The sequence below is a fragment of the Bactrocera neohumeralis genome, chromosome 2 (assembly GCF_024586455.1).
Source record: "Bactrocera neohumeralis isolate Rockhampton chromosome 2, APGP_CSIRO_Bneo_wtdbg2-racon-allhic-juicebox.fasta_v2, whole genome shotgun sequence".
Classification (NCBI taxonomy): domain Eukaryota; kingdom Metazoa; phylum Arthropoda; class Insecta; order Diptera; family Tephritidae; genus Bactrocera; species Bactrocera neohumeralis.
Window position 1 is genome coordinate 64,325,053 of NC_065919.1, and position 17,281 is coordinate 64,342,333.

Sequence of the window (17,281 nt, forward strand, 5' to 3'; positions counted from 1 at the left end):
TCGTGGAGTGTATAAACAATTTTTTTCGGAATTTTTTGATGACATCTGTCGGAGAAATGACTGGGTGAATGAGATGCGTTTTACGATTTCTCATGTTTGGATCATCTGAAACACAAATACCCAATTTATTCTTAAAAAGTACATGAATGGTTATCTTCCTACTAGAATCATGAAAAAATGTTGGTGTTGCGCTCCGAGCGTCGAGCGGTATTATTATTTCTGGTCCTTTTTTGAAACCTTCCAATGGTAAAGTGGGTTTCTACATTATTTCTAAGGGTTTAAAGGAACAGAAAATGCAAAAAAAAGAGTTTTTGAAAAAAGATTACCCTACTGACCCTTTAACAGAAGAATGGTTATAGAAATGTTCATGTGAAATACACGTAAATAAACAATGATACGCTACACTGCTCTAGAACGCGGGTTATTGGTGACTATTTATTTGACCAATAATCGGTCGGTGACTTTGCCACAAAGTGAGTTTCGTCGCAGATTTCCTGGCCGTTCGACGCCTACTGATGAAACACTACTGGCACAATACGAGATGCTATCAGGCGTGGCAGACCCCGGAGTAGCCGTTCTGCAGAGAATATTGCTGCTGTTGCCGAGGATGTCATGGAAGCGCCGTCGACATCGACCAGACGACGTGCCACGCAAATGGGTATTATATATGTCGACGTTGTTCACAGCGAATTTTGTTACAAGATTTGAAGATATTTCCATACAAAGTCCAGACGGTGCATCAGCTGTTAGATGCTGACCGCCAATCGCGTCAAACATGCGTCAAGCCTTTCTTAATCACCACCAAGAGGAAGATGATTTTTCATCAAAAATAATCATGAGTGATGAGACCCATTTCCTTCTTTGCAGGTACGCAAATAAGCAAAATTTGCGCTTCTGGGGCACCGCTTGTAACCAACGAAGAGCCATAACACCCGCTCAAAGTCACTGTATGGTGTGCTGTTTTCGCTGGAGGAGTCATCGGACCTTTTTTCTTCGAAGACGTCGCGAGCCAAACGGTTACTGTGAGTGGTGAGCGCTACAGAGCAATAATCAACGAGTTCTTTTTGCCGCAACTTGATGAATTGGGATTGGAAAACATGTGGTTCCAACAGGACGGTGCGATGGCACACACTGCACGTGCCACAACCGATAAGCTGAAGGATTCATTTCCTGGGCACCTAATCTCCCGTTTTAGCAATTTGCACTGGTAAGCAAGATCGCCTGATTTAATCGCTCAGACTTCTTTTGTGGGTGGGGCTTTTTGAAGTCTTGCAGCTCTTAAAGAATATCCGTCAAGAATGTTAGAACCTATCGCCGGAAGTTCTGGCCAAAGTGATGGAAAATGCCACAAATAGGGCTCAAATGACAATGAACTGTGGTGGCGGCCATTTACTTAATATCATATTCTCGACTTGATGTAAAAAAATTTAAAGGCCAAATAAAAATAATCCACAAGCAGAACCAAAGTTTTTCATTTTTTAAATAGGTTTTTCATTTACCAAAAAACCTCGGAAGGTTATTTTTGCGCCACCTTGTATAACAGGACAACAGAAAACAAACATAAGTTCGTCAGCAGAAGATTTGGGCAAACTCGAAACGAAAAGCTTCCCAATTATCGTAATTACCACTACCACATATATATGTCATGCAAATCCATTTTCTTCTCCTGACGCAGCAGTGATTTCACAAACGCAATATAATGTGACTTTAAGAAGAGGGCGAAATTTGCTGTAGCAGAAATTTTACAAAAATGCCTATACGAGTAAGGATGTATATAAAAACATAATTACAGTAGGTTGATGGAGGATGCTCCAAGCAGAGGTGCTTTTTTCAGTAGCCTTTTTTTGCCAGATCACGCGTGATTCGTGTCAAGCTGTCATGTTATTTTTGTTCATTATTGTTTGGCATTTGGATTGAAGCCGCTTGACCTTCTCAAGCGACAACCCTTCGCTCCATAAGCTCTTGTAAATTTCCAAGAAAATCCAATGGTTTGAAGCCAAATTTTGTTCAGCGATGATACACATTTCTGGCTCAATGGGTATGTAAACAAACAAAATTGCCGCATCTGAGGCGAAAAGCATTCTGAAAAGTTTCAAGAGCTGCCATTTTTTTTCAGAAAAAATAACGGTTTATTGTGACTTGAGGCCCGCTGGAGCATCGGTCCATAGTTCTTCCAAAATGATGCCGGTGAGAACGTAGCCGAAAATGGCAACCGTTATCGCGCCATGATAACCGATTATTGAATACCTTAAATTGAAGCTCGTGATCTCGGCGACATTTTTTTGTTCACGGCGCCACTTCCCACACATCGCATAATTCATTAAATGTGTTGAGAGAACACCTCGGTGAGCACAGAATTTTCCGATTTCGGCCGGTCAATTGGCCACCGAAACCGTGTGATATCACACCGTTAGACTTTTTCCTGTGGGGATGTGTAAAGTCGAATTTCGAAGCTCGAATGAGTCATCGAAAATTGGACTAACATTTGAAAGAGATAATCTTCGAAACAAATAAATACCAAAGAATGTTCTTTCGAATGATTTTGAACATTCACTAATAAATTTGAAATTTCTGCTTTTTCTTTAAAAAAAAGTAGAGAATCTCGAAATGGTATACATGAATACTTGAAGCGAGTAAATGTATTGCAACTTAAACTAAAATATTTTATTTCATAATGGTATCGTGGTCTTGTATAGCAGCATATACATTTATAAACAGAATAAATATTCCAACCTGACACATACATTGTGTTATACCTTTTTGCCTACTCGGTATATATCTATGTATGTAATACTTTTGAAAATTCGGCGTCTGATAACTTTTTTACTAAGTAATTTTGAAGATTGAATGATGCGCCAATAATTTCTTTTACTTTGTCTAATTCTATGCTTATCGATTACCTCTTTATTAGTCAAAAGAACTGAATACACACCGAAGTACCCAAAAATCGCATGAAGAAAAAGTTTAACGCAGAGAAAAAACAGAAAAAATAATTAATTTGATAGCACACAAAGGCAGAGTCAAAATAAGATTAAAAACTGGCCCATTTGCTTTAAGGTGCTTGTTAAAGCATTAATTCAAACTCTTCCTTTCGTCAGTGAAATTGAGCCTTTTAGCAATTACAAATACAGCAATATGGCAACTTTGGGATACTGTTTGAATTACAGAAACGAAACAGAAAATTTCAGTGGGAATGATGAAGGATTTCTCAGGGAATTCACACACATTTATATGGGACATATGAGGAAAAATTTAATATAGCTAAAATAAATAAGCTGACTCGTTGCTGTTGATTCTTATATTGCTCTTCTATGTGATCATCATTTTAGTAAGAAAATAATGGGATGAACAAAAATATGCTTATATGCTAAAACTTCAGACTATTACGTGACATTCACAACGTCAAATTAAATTATACAAATTTTACTAGAGTGAAATTTCTTTAACTCATATTGGCACTTAACTTTTAAAAATGTGGATTTCAAAATTTTCTGATATTTTCCACGATATAATATGATTAGCAACCAACTGCCCGAAAATCTGACAAATTGACTAATACAAATTAGTTAAGTGGATATTTGGTCATGCAAATTAGTTTCACAAACGCTTGCCGCAAGTCAACCCATACTGATGTGTCTCTGCTGATAAGCTTAATCAGTGATATTGATGCTTCGAATAACAAGCAATTATTTTGCAAAATTTTGCAGAGCTCCTGTCAGATTCGCAGTTCATTACATTTATTTGTGTAAATTGCTGCTTAACTTCTATGAATGAAGCACCATCAGCTGCTTTTCATCAAATATCAAGATAGTCAAAATGAGAAAGTGCGCCAAACGTGACATAAAGCAGGAAAACCGTGCATTCACATAAATACTTAGTGTTATATTTTGTGCTTATTTACGGAAACTGTTAAACGACAAGTTGCGAATTAAAAAGCGAGTAATGACTTAAAATAAATTGACTGACAATTTTTATGACCGTTGCCGTAGTATGGCATTAGAAGATGAGTCATGTTTTTCTCATAAAAAATTAAAGTGATATTTCACTGTATTTGAGTTTAAACAAGATAAACACTTTAAGTGTTTGGATAATATCGCGTCCTCTCAAAAATAAAGCGTTTTTATTAATAGTGGTAAAATAAATAAACTATATTTATGAAAGTAAGAGAAATTTTAATGCAATTAGTTTACGTAATAAAGCACATTCTTTCAACATAACCTTTTTAAATAAAATTTAAGAAGTAAGAAATGGCAGCGGCTACGCTGGCTAGGTCATGTTGTCCGAATGGACGAAAACACTACAGCTCTGAAAGTATTCGACGCAGTGCCCGCCGGGGGAAGCAAAGGAAGAGGAAGACCTCCACTCCGTTGGAAGAACCAAGTGGAGAAGGGCCTAGCTACGCTTGGAATATCCAATTGGGGCCACGTAGCGAAAAGAAGAAACGACTGGCGCGCTGTTGTTAACGCGGCTATAATCGCGTAAGCGGTGTCTACGCCAATTAAGAAGAAGAAGAAGAAATGGCTAAATTCAGGTATGACCAAATATATTAGACTCTTGCAACTTGCAGGTCAAAGACGGGAAAGTTCATATTAAAATATGTTGCGAGAGAATACAATACGGTATAAGGCCACCGGAAGTTTTAGATTTAGAGATACACCTTTAGGAGAAAACCACGCTCACTTAATTTAATGTCTCTTTAGTCACATTAGAGCTATTACTATCAGTACTAAGTAGAATGAACGGAAATATAATTTTGATTAATTATGAGTTGGCGGTAAATAAAATATGAAATACACACACACACAAGAAAATTTAGTTTGAATGATTTATATCTTTTTATTGCAACCGAGAATGTTCGCTAAAAAAATAAAAATAGATATGCGAATAAATGAAATAAATTCGTATAGAGTGGGAATTATTGAAGTAAATATATTGTATGGTAAGTGTCAACTCAATACCTAAAATGTATCTAATGCATGCCAAACTCCTTAAATATATATATTTTTTTCTGCGCTTTAACGCAAAATCTTTGTTCAATCGTTTGGGTTTAAGGATATTTAAAATGAAATAAGCATTCAAATTAGAAATGGTGCATTGTTTATTGATCTTTTGCTGATTATTTTTGAAATATTTCGTACTGTACTTACTGCATAGCATTAAATTAAAATTTGATTTTATTGACATTATTTTTATGTAAAACCGAGTTTATTAGTCAAATTTCCAGTTCACCAAATACAATTTTTCAGTGCCAGACCTTAGACCTAAAATCGACTAAAACCGCATATTACGTATACGCCCCCGCGTATCCATAGAACTGCGAATATTCCCATAAAGTCATTTAATTTGTGCAAACGTAAATGCAATTAAACTATTGTGTTTAGTTTATACTTTTCCTTGTGCTCATGCTTACTCCTGTTCACAAATATTTACCAAACCGTCACTTTGTTCGTACTCTTTCGCCAAAAAGCTAATAATATTTTTGGGAACTTTCTGCTTATAAACTTTGTACTTTTTGAATAGCTTACAGCACTTTGTTAAAGGATTTGATGTCGTCATGAAGAACCGCTATTCGTACACTACTGTTAATGAGTACTGATTCAACTCGTTAAATTTGACTTAAACTAAAGTGTTTATTTGGCTTCTTGACCCAGTAAAATAATCAAAATACTTGGAACAGCGCATTAATTGCTATGTGTATAAATACACATGTCCAAACGCACGTATGTATGTGCAATGAATCTGAACGCGCCACGTGCCAAACATGAAATGCCAATAACATACTCCTAAATTCGCAGAAAGCGTAAATAACGAGCTGCTTGACTACTGACGGAGGCCAATTAATAGAATTTTGTTTTCGTTTTGTACGAAGTACAGAAAATGTGCATTTAATCCCTTAGCACGTATTGAAAGTTGACTGTGTGTTGCTTTTGTGAAAGGATGTAATTTTTAAGTGCAATGCCTGGTAATAAGTTCAGCTGCACAAGCAGGTAATCAGAAATAAAATTCCAATCGAAAAATGCTCTGTATTGAGTTATTTAATTGGAAACAAAATTATTGTTGTACTCTTTGCTTTGAAAAAGTGGCTTGTGTGAGTAAATTAAATATGTGTTGACACATTTGATGCTTTTAACCGATACTTAATCTGTACATTGGGTAGTCGAAAAAGTCTTTTTGTATTTCTAATCAAACTTCTATTTATTTTTCTCCCTTGAGATTCATTAAATTATAAACGATCGTGCCTTCCGCAGTCAAATGAAATCACCGGGATTAGAAGTCCAAAACAAACGCATGAAGACGAAGAATAATTTTTTTTATATACATATATTTATTTGCAATCTATCAATTGACAATCAGCAAATTTTTTAAATACATTAATAGTGACAGGATTGATTGTTATCCATTGAGACTAATCAATATATTCTTAAATTATTTTATTTGCTTAAAAACTACTTAAAATCTTTATGTAAGATCCAAAATGTGAGTTCGTTTTAAGCGTCTAACATCCATCCTGTTGTCTAGTAAATTTATTGCCAATTAGTTTTCATGATTAGCCAATCTACCTATATACTTTCTACCTAAATGATTTCGTCTTTAACAAAAGGTATATTTAAGTCTTTGTGGATTTCGAAGTTGCTCACATACCAAGGAGCACTGACAATGCTTCTTAAAGTTTTCGATTAATATCTTTGGAGGATTTCAATGTTGGATATACTCGCCGTATCCCATAACTGCATTGCATACGTCCATACTGGCTTAAGGATTGACTTGTAAAGTCATACTTTATTTTCAAGGCTAAGTTGTGATCGCTTACCTAAAAGCCAGTACATTTTTTTAGTTTTAAATTTGAGCTGCTTTGTTTTTTCTTTAATGTGTATCTTCCAAGTGAGTCGTCTGTCCAAATAAAGACCAAGGTATTTCACAGTTTCACTTTCAGGTATTATGGAGCCATTTAATGTTACGGGGGGACATTTCTCAGTCCTTAACGTAAAAGTTATTTGAATGGATTTCAGTGTATTTACTTCTATCTTCCAATTCTTTTGCCAATTTTTGACAATATTAAGTTGTTCTTGTAAGTGAAGTGAGGCATCACTAGGATTAAAACTGGTGGCAATAAATGCCACATCATCGGCATAAGTTGCCACCTCTAAGCCATTAGCGACCGGTAGGTCAGCTGTAAATATTGTATATAACACGGGGCCCAAGACGCTCCCTTGAGGAACTCCAGCGTCAATCGAATACAGCTCAGAAAATGCATCTTTTTCCTGGAGATAGAACGTACGATTGCTTAAAAATGATTTTATAAGTAGGTAGTAAGGCGCTGGAAATTTCTTTATTTCTTTATTTTGTAAAGTAACCCTGGGTGCCATACTGCTCATTGGAGTTCCATGCCCCCTTCTAAACCCAAACTGGTGTTCAGGTAATATGTTTTGGTCCTCTGAAACATGTAACATTCTCTTTAAAAGTATATTTTCAAATATCTGAAGAAGGGCATTTCCCCGTTTTATTGGGTTTTGGAATCATTATTATTTCAGCGCATTTCATAAGCAAGTAGTCTGATACATTTTTGGAGCAGGTGTCTAAAGGTAAGACCATCAATTTTATCAAAACCAGGTGATTTTTTAAGTTTAATTTTCTTTATCTCAGTCGTTACTTCCTTGATAGAAATTCTTCGAAGAGGCAGGCTCATCTGGCAAGGCGATTCTAGGAAGTTTTGTCACTCAGTAGTGTTTTCATTATCTAGAATTACGTTTGCTCTAAAAACTGAATTGTAAATGGTAAGCAAAAGCTTCGGCTTTCTCTTGATTATCTCTGCACCTGTGACCATAACTATTTTCTATAATATTAAATTTTTTAGGGGAAGGTTAATAGATCATATGAAATAATATATGATCCATTTAATGAAAGAACAAGTAGATGTAAAAACAAAGTAATGAATTTTCATTAAAAGAATATTAAATAACATAAAAAACATTGTAGCTATAAATTTTACAGAAATGTTTACAATCGCAAATTATATTTACAATTATAAGTAAATTCATATTTTTGACATTTCGGTTAAAGAACAAGCACCAGAAAAATTATAGTCTTCCACAATAAAACAAATGATGTATTGAAATGTCTGCCTTAGACCTTTATAACATCACACAAATAATAAGTACAAGATTAATATTATGGATTTTTAGGGCATAGTCTGTCTGGGCGTATACGTAATTTGAAATCAATACCCTGTGTTGTAGTACTCGTTAAATATATACCATTTTATTAATTTCAAATATGCTTTACACTGCTATGGAAAAAAATACAATTGGATTGAATAGTTGTCATAGCTTCTATTTTCCCCTATACTTGTGTTTTTCTAATTTTCGTCAGTACGAATTCGTACTTTGATTATTATATCAGCTATAATCTATACTTTTCATTAATCTACTTCTGAAATATACTCGTTCTATAGATATTTTGGAAGACAGCAATGTAGATAAAAAAAATTTTATGGTACCTACTTCTTCTTTTAAATTCACCGATAAAGAATGGAGTTCTATAACAATTTTAATGTTGGAGACAAACAAAATTAGGTTTTTTTGATATATAGTTTAATTTGGAAAAGGCAATATCATTTCTTCTGCAGTTCTTTTGCTGTCTTGGTAGCAATAAGAGCTTTAACTATAAGCGGTTTTAATATTTATTTGAAAACTTTTAGTTTCCATTTAACTTAATTATAACTTTTTCATTGCTTTTATAGTGTTTTTAGTACTCTCTTTGAAATTCATCCACAAAAAAATTATAAATTCTGTTACATATTGATATTAATCCACAAAAAGTTACATGTCCAAAAAAAATTTACAGCAGTGTAAATTAACCCTCGCGTTTGCTCCGCTCAGTAAATAAACCTCAACAATGTGTAAATATATATTCAGCCATTTATATCAATTCATCAAAATGCAATTATTTGTAGTATAATATTTTTTATAGGTGTTGAAATAACTATGTAGTTACTACTTTTATGCGAACTCCGGTGATATTACTTTTTTGTCAGACAGTAAAAAAAAAACAATAAATTGCAACACCGATTATTTAATGGGCATTGTGCTGCTTAACATATGTTCGACATAATTGAAACAGGCAAGTTGTGGTTTGCCACTTTTACGTGTATGAAATTGAACAAAGGAAAGTGAAAGAAGGTACTTATGGTATATACCATGAAAATCTATCTGAACACATATTCTTCCATTTTAACCCTGTGAATACATAACATATTTATCCGGAAATATTAAAGCTGTACATGAACTTTTACACATGTTTATTTTAATTTGACATGCAACTAGTGAACTCTGGAATAGACACATGTTAAACAAAACATAAATGTTGAGTATAATGGTTTGGGGTTTATTTGCTGTGAATTTGAATAGAAAATCATCTGAAAAGCCATCGAGCAGGAGTGATTTTCTACAGAACTTTTAGTTGGTTGTACTCCGAATAAAAGTCCAAGTCAACGTAGGTGCCCGTTGGGTATTCAGATTTGTTGGCATAATAAGTGTTTAAGAAGCTTAATGTGATATTATAATATAAAATAATTTTTAAACTTGAAACTACTGTTATACTAGCAGAGAAAGGTAGTCACTCAATAAATGCACTAAATTCATTTGCTCGTGCCATGGGCAAGGGGGGTTTAAAACCATAAGGTGGTGCAAAAGAATGATTAGGCTATTCAGATGAATTAACATGCAAATAGATCAAGTACGGATGAAAACTGCTAATTGACATCTGGGCTTTACACACGTGCCTCTAACAACCGCTCAAATTGCAGCATATTTACTGTCGTTAAATCCACCCTGAAATATCTGATGGGCCATAGATGAGGTAGGATGATTTTAAACAAAGGCATTCGCACGCAATAACGCATTTTTCCCTTTGTTATTATTTGGTAACATTAGAACGCCTAATTAAATTCTATATTATTACCAACTTATGGAATTTATGACATGAATGTGTGTAGAAAACTCTACAACCTGTGTAATGATATCAATATGAATCCATATACGCAAGCTAAATATGATTTGAAAGTCTTTATTAAGTGGAAAATGTTGAAATGTTCGAAGTAATAAGAATCAAAGAAGGTTGATCTCGACATTTTCGGCAATCCGCGCAAGTAATTTGGTTCATGAAATCAGCTACAAATTCAAAGAATAGTGTTGTAAGAATATGACATAGTTTAAGGAGAATAGAAAATAGAAGTGCTTGTCATCGTATTCGGATAGTTGCTTCAATTGCGAAGCTGTTCAATAACTAAATTTATCTAAAACGTTCAATAATAAGTGAAAATGGCACATTTTATATAAATCGAACGTCTTGCTCCACTGAAGGACTTTCCCATAGAATACTAAAGCTTATTTCTAGAATAATGTACTGAAGTTTCCACTCAATTCGCAAGGCACTTAAAATTTCTTTAAAAGGCCATAATGAAGAGAGATCACAAGCATAACCTTTTTGTGTACGAAAAGCAGCCGGCAAACAATTCAATATTCGTAAACTTTTTAAACAATTCATTCAACAACTAAGACGAAACTGTTTTCAAGGGGCACTATTGATATTATGTCACTTAGTAACTTCTCCATTTTCTCTCAAAATTTGAGAAGTTATTCATATTCTAAATAATTGTGAAGTAATGAAAGTAAAATATATGTGAAATTTACGACGAGATAATCAAAAAATTTATAAGTTAATACATTCAAAAAGATGCATACACAAGTAGGAACTTCAATTGCTGATACCGTATATTTTCCCTATGTTATTTGAATGTGGGCATGTGCGCATTTATGACTATATGTTCATCTGAAACCTTACACAAAAGTGTGTCGAAACGAAAACTTCAAATCACCCATAAACCACTAGATTGTTGAAAACATTTTGACTCTCAGCCATCACCATCAAACGCAGGTGTTCATCTTGCGCAATGTCTTGACTGAAAAGAGACACTGCGAAACATAACAAGTGGAACAAGTATAGAACAAGTAATAAGTCAGGTGCAGAAAAATAAGTCTTCAAAAGGGATCATACGGAGAATTTAAACGTTTAACTTAAGTTGATGAAGATGAAAAATTAAAAGTTTCATTAAATTATTTTCTATAAATTATCACTTTAGTTTATATGTGGTTGAAATTTTCAAGCTTTCGAATTTCTATGAATATGCAAAATTGCAAAGAAACTCGGAATATCATAAAGTCCAAGCTCTTTATATTTAATTTTGAATTTTTTTATTTTTTATTTCAAACGCAAAATTATCAAAATTGGTCATATACTGCACAGTCAAAACACAAATGCTTTAATGTGCATTGCATTAATGTGCACTGAGTTTTTTTTTTGTATTCAAAAGTTACAATTTTATATTCAAAAGTTAAACACAAATGCAGATGCTCCAAATGAGATTATGTTGCTTGTTTTTGGTAACTGTAATGAAGTATATAAATGATGTGGAAAGCAGCCGGCAGCGGTGAGCGCATTAATCAAACTACAGAACACACCATTAGTTCCCTGAGTAAGCACTGAGTAAGCAGCCACATTGTTGAGGTTATATAACTAAAAAATGGTTATTCACGTAAGTTAATTTAAGTGTTGAACAACTTGAAATACTCTAATGAAGAAAGATGACCTCTTCCTATTGTTATTGCATTGCCTTGGTACTAAAATAAATTAATTGCATTTGTTAGGGATTCACGCAAGTATTATCATGAGAGTGCACTTGTTTACTTGCGCCACTGCCAAACATTATTTTCTCACTACAAAAATATAACAACATCCATGCACAATTGTACTCATGTGCGTTTCGTGAAGGTCAAACCACAAAGCTACAAAATACTTAATATAAATACACATATACATATGTATGTGAGTAAACACAGTTTGGCACCATTGGAACCCAACTCATGTTCATGCCAACACGATAATAATAATTTAAATTCCATCACTATACTATGCGATTAGTCGCTTCTTGTCACAACAACATTTAAATGAAATATTCAAATGAGGTTATTGTGTATATTACATATGTATGTGTATAGGCATTTGAAAGCATAAAATATTCATTTTCACATGAGCAGTTGTGCACATTAATGAGTTCTCAAGTCATTATACTCTTGCAACATGTTGTTACCGAGTAAAACAGTTTTATTCACCTAACGGTTGTGTGTATCACCTAGAAATAATCGCGAGAGATATAGAATTGTACATATAAATGAACAGGATGGCAAGACGAGTTGAAATCCGGACAAATCAGAGAGTCTGCCGTCCGCTGCTCAAGCCGTAACTGGAGTAAAAACTAAGATATCTTTATGAAACTTGATACACATGTTCCTTGGAATCATAAAATGTTTGGTACTGTAGATGGACGTAATCGGAGCACTGCCACGACCAAAAATTTCCATTAATCGAAAACTCGCCATACTCGGTAGCTGCATGTTGCAAGATTACAGAAATGTTATCATAAAAGCATGGCTTATATGCAAATCCTAAGAGATAAAGTCATTTGTCTTAATCTACCCTTGCTGTTATCGCATGCCAAGGCATAAGCAAGAGGAAAAAGATTTTCTCTTTTGACGTGTGCTACACACGCTTGCTGATTATTATACAGTCTATATCGTATACGAATATTAGCTCCATTATAAGCGCATTACATTTAACTTTTGTAACTATAATCCTTAATCCTCTGCTTACCAACACATACCCAATTGTAACTTATATATGAATATATAAATGACGTATGTATATACAGATTTTTATGTGGAAGGAGATGTGTTAAACCTGAACATACGAGCACTTAATCACATTCTTATACACATAGCACGTTAACAGCGAAAGTATTAAAGAGATTTCCTAGCAATTCAAACAGCTTTACTCACATAGCAACTTATCTTTTTTCAGAAATTTCACAGAGGTGAGTTAGTGTTTTCAGTTGAAATAATAAATGCGAGACTTTAGAAAGTAAAATGAAAGGAAGTGGCTGATAGCACTTCAGTAAAAGATATTAAAAATTCAATATGTTTAAGGTATATTTTATGATTGCTCCAAGATAATTTGCATAAAATTCGAGTATAGGAAAGAAAATAAGGCTGAAATGTGAATGCATAAAATAATGAGATTTAGGCATTAATAGTAAATCATAAATCAAAACGTGAGGCTATTTAAATATCTATGTTTCTTTGAAATCTAAAATTTCATGCTTTTTGCATTTAAAACAATGACAGTCGTCTCTATGAAGATCTCAGAGATTCCAAACTAACAATTAATTTCATGTTCCGTATTTTTTGCATTTGACAAAACAATGACATTCTCGTCTCAATGAAGATCTCTGAAACCGCTCGACCGATTTTCGTGAATCTTAGCGTGCATACTAGGGTAACAACAGTTTCACTAAATGTTAAGAGAAATTGTTCCAAAAAGTAACATTTTTCTATACAATTTTTTTTTCAATTTTTTGTTTGTTTTGTTTTTCAATATTTTTATTTGTCAAATATTTGAATCATTCAATTTTTTGGTCGCATGTGCTATATACATATATATAAGAAAGTTGTGTTATATATATGAATCGATTTAACTGAAAATTGGTGGAAGGTACTTTATAGCAGTTTAAATGTCAAAATTTAATTCAACTCATAATTCAAGATTATCTTTCAAATCAGAAAAATGCTATATCTTATTAACGAATAGTTATAATGCAACTAATAAAAATCGTATAGATGGTAGTTAGTATTATCTATGTATCCGGTCGGTCCTCTAGTATATACATATATAAAACACTTATGGCAGTTTAAATGCGCTTAATTCAAGACTTTAAGGCAAAATGTTACAGTGTTGCCGGTCGGAAGGAGTTCCGGGTGCATCACAACTCGTTAATCGAAGAAAACTGTCAACTAACATTGATTTTTTACCTGCTTTGGCGTGGTTTTTTCTACTTCGGTTTACCTTTCCCACTATTTTCGGCCGATTGATCATCTGTTTCCGGATTGTAAGCATAAATCCAAAGCTCGTCGCCAGTTATAATACGTTTCATGACAACCTGGTAATCAGAAAGCATTGTTTCATAGACGTTAAGCGACGCTGATTTTCGCAAATAATGAGTGATTTTGGAACAAATCATGCTTTCACTTAGAGCCAAATTATCTTTCGAAATTGTTTTCACTGATCTTCCAACGATAATATTCCAACGATGCCAGTAAGATCTCTGACTGTTAACCGTCGATTCTCAAGCACCAATTCACCTATTTGATTGAGGGCTGTCGTGGACGTGGTTCGTCGACAACACATTCTCGACACTCTTTAAAAAATTTGTACCAATTAAAAACACTTGCTCGTGACAAACAAGTATCACCAAAGGTCTTTTCCATCATTCTGAACGTTTCGGCAACAGAAATTTGATTTTGCACGCGAATGCACTTTATATACTTCACTAATGTTTTTTTTCGTGTGACATTTGGCACATATTTTCACGTCAAATATGGCGTTCAGTGTATGACTTCGACTCCTCTGCATGACGTTTTTCACTAAGCTAAGCTTTTATCCAGGCAAGTTGCAAAAGTATAAAATGTTCGGTTACACCCAAACTTTCTTATTTATTATAGGTTCTTATAACCAGTAGCACATATACATATGTATATGTACCTTTCTATTCTAACAAAAGTTGCCCGTACATAGACTTAAGCTTCAAAAGTACACAATACAGCAGTGAGACCATTAAAAAGAAAGCAATTGTATATAAACTTATACATATTTATAATGATCTTTAATTTTCTATTTATTTAATAATTATACTTGCGTGATAAAATATAATTTGTTAAAACAACGAGTTTACATTTATTTTAAACAATTTTTTATTACTAACATTGATTACATATAAATTATTTCATGGTAAGCTCACCTTTTTAAATATCCGTTTTTACTCCAATTTTAAGAAAAATATCTGAAAACGGAAAAGAGTAATTTAATTAATTGTTGTTTTATTTAAGCCTTGAACTTATATGTATATATATCTTGCACGAAACGAAATTTTCAACTATAATAAATAAAAGAAATGTTAAGGATTAAAAACTCAATTTTACTATTTAAATTGATATATATATATGTATATGTCATTAAGAATAAAACTACAAAAAAGCTACAAATATATACAATCAATACATGTGTATTGAGTTAGTTAGTTCTTTGATTTTACAACACATATCAAAAGGTACCCTTTATACCATTAATCTTGCGTGTGATTAATTTTTACCACACCGTGTGACTAGGCGTATAAGTAAATCCATATCCGTTTTACATGTTGTATCAGCGTTTGAAAAACTACGCTACTCTCGTAGCATTTCATTTTACTCTTGCTACCGCTCTCACTTTGTCGGGAGCCACAGCATAGCCTTCGCATAACAATGTAAAGTATGTGCTCTACTCTGCTCCGAGTTTTGTTAGGTAAAAAACTATAGCTGGAGCGGGAGCAAAAAATTAAATTCTGCGCTATGCTCTGGCGTAGCGGTAGCAAAAAATTGGGAGCGATAGCACAGCAGAGCTAATGAAAATTTTCATGTGCTACAGCTCCCGCATGTGTTTGTTGTTTTTTTTCTTTTTTTGCTATTTTCTGTCATAATATTTGAATTAATTGAATAATTCAAACAAAAAAATGTTATGCAAATCATTTTGGCACTTGTTGCGTCAAGTGACTTTATAAATCTTATAAATCTAAAATCAAATATTTTAAGAAATATATTAATAAAGTGAATTAGATAATAATTGAATAAATTATAATTTTTTTTATTATGTAAAATATTTACCATTTTTATATTACCAAAAACATCATCTATTCCAAATGTATTACAATACAGAATTACTACGAATTTTCGAAATTAATTTTAACTACATATACTTTCCCCCTTTTTATATACATTAGGGTGTTTTTTTTTTTTTTGAACTATTAATCTTTTTCAGTCCCGTCACGAAATTTCCATGGAAATCTAAACCAAAAAAAAAAATTCCTGAAAATTTTAGCAGTTCCTAAATATTAACATTAAGAACAGGACCATATTATGCCATAAAAGGCAGTAAAAATTGTCCATAGAAAATACACTACAATCCTGATTATTATCTTTAAATTCCCACAGATCAGAGGTATTTTATGGCATCGCTTTGACTTTAAGTCTGCAGTATTAATTAGTTAAAAATTGCAATAAAATATTCGTTTCACTATAATCTTAGCCATCGAATTATATTGTAAATAAACGAGAAGCCGCAAAAATGTTCAGACTTTGTATGAGTCTTTTGAATGGTGCAAAATGTCAGTTCTGCTTTAAGTGACCTGTATTTATAAAGTGAACTGATCAATATACTCAACAATAGTTAATACTTAATAAATTAAGCGTTAAATATGTGTGGTTTATAGAAAGATATAAATAATACGCATGAATGATGTAAAAAAAAATTCTGGCCACACATATTGAGCAAAACCATTAGTGTTTACTTGGCTTTTCGTTACGAGCACATAGGTATTAATATCCTTTCAATATTTAAGTTGTGGTATGTTATTACTATGTTATATCTAAATCAGTTTTTGTTTACTGTCGGCGTTTACTGAAATTTTCAATATTTATTTATTAGAGAAACAAAACTTTTATTTGGGAAATAAAAATAGCAATCTATGAAAACCCCAAACAGTTTTTTAAATGGATGGCAATATAATCTCTTCACAATTTACATTAGGGATATTTGCAAACATTTTACACATATGTATGTAGGTATGTTTAAAATGAAGGCGAAAATGTAAGCCTGGAACTGACACATCTCAAATATTTGACTTGCGCTTGTCATGAACTCAGTTTGGTTGTATGTTGGCACATCATTCTTATTTAGAACTGAGCCCAAGTGTGTTTAGCTTTTCTACGGGAAGTGCCAGGTTTTTGAACACGTATCTTATACACCAGTTGGTACAAAACTGTGCTGCCTTCAACATATACATAAATAATTTAATTTACAATTGTATCTTATAATTTCTGCGCTTCTTCGCTCTCGGAAAGTTTTTAGAACTGTTAGTCTTTTCAGCATTTTTAATATGAAATTTCAAATATTTTTAAGATGTAAATTATTTAGCGTAAAGAAGCAAGAGTAATTTCGGTATAACTGTTACATCGAAATTTGTAACTTTTAGTTCGCTAGTAGTTATATATTATTCATATTTTATTGACATTGATTGCTACTTACTAAATTAGGAAGAATACAGGAACTTACTGAGCGATATTATTCATTAGAATAT

General features: G+C 33.0%; 1 protein-coding gene across 8 annotated transcripts in view; it reads right to left on the reverse strand.

Moving 5' to 3' along the window:
* Positions 1-17,281, reverse strand: part of LOC126760336 (serine/threonine-protein kinase 32A) — a 225,723-nt gene that overhangs the window by 137,431 nt on the left and 71,011 nt on the right. For all 8 annotated transcript variants that reach the window (XR_007667194.1, XR_007667193.1, XM_050475928.1 and 5 more), the window contains one exon: positions 14,909-14,950. The gene's annotated coding sequence lies outside the window, so the exon portion shown is untranslated. The remainder of the gene's footprint in view (positions 1-14,908; positions 14,951-17,281) is intronic.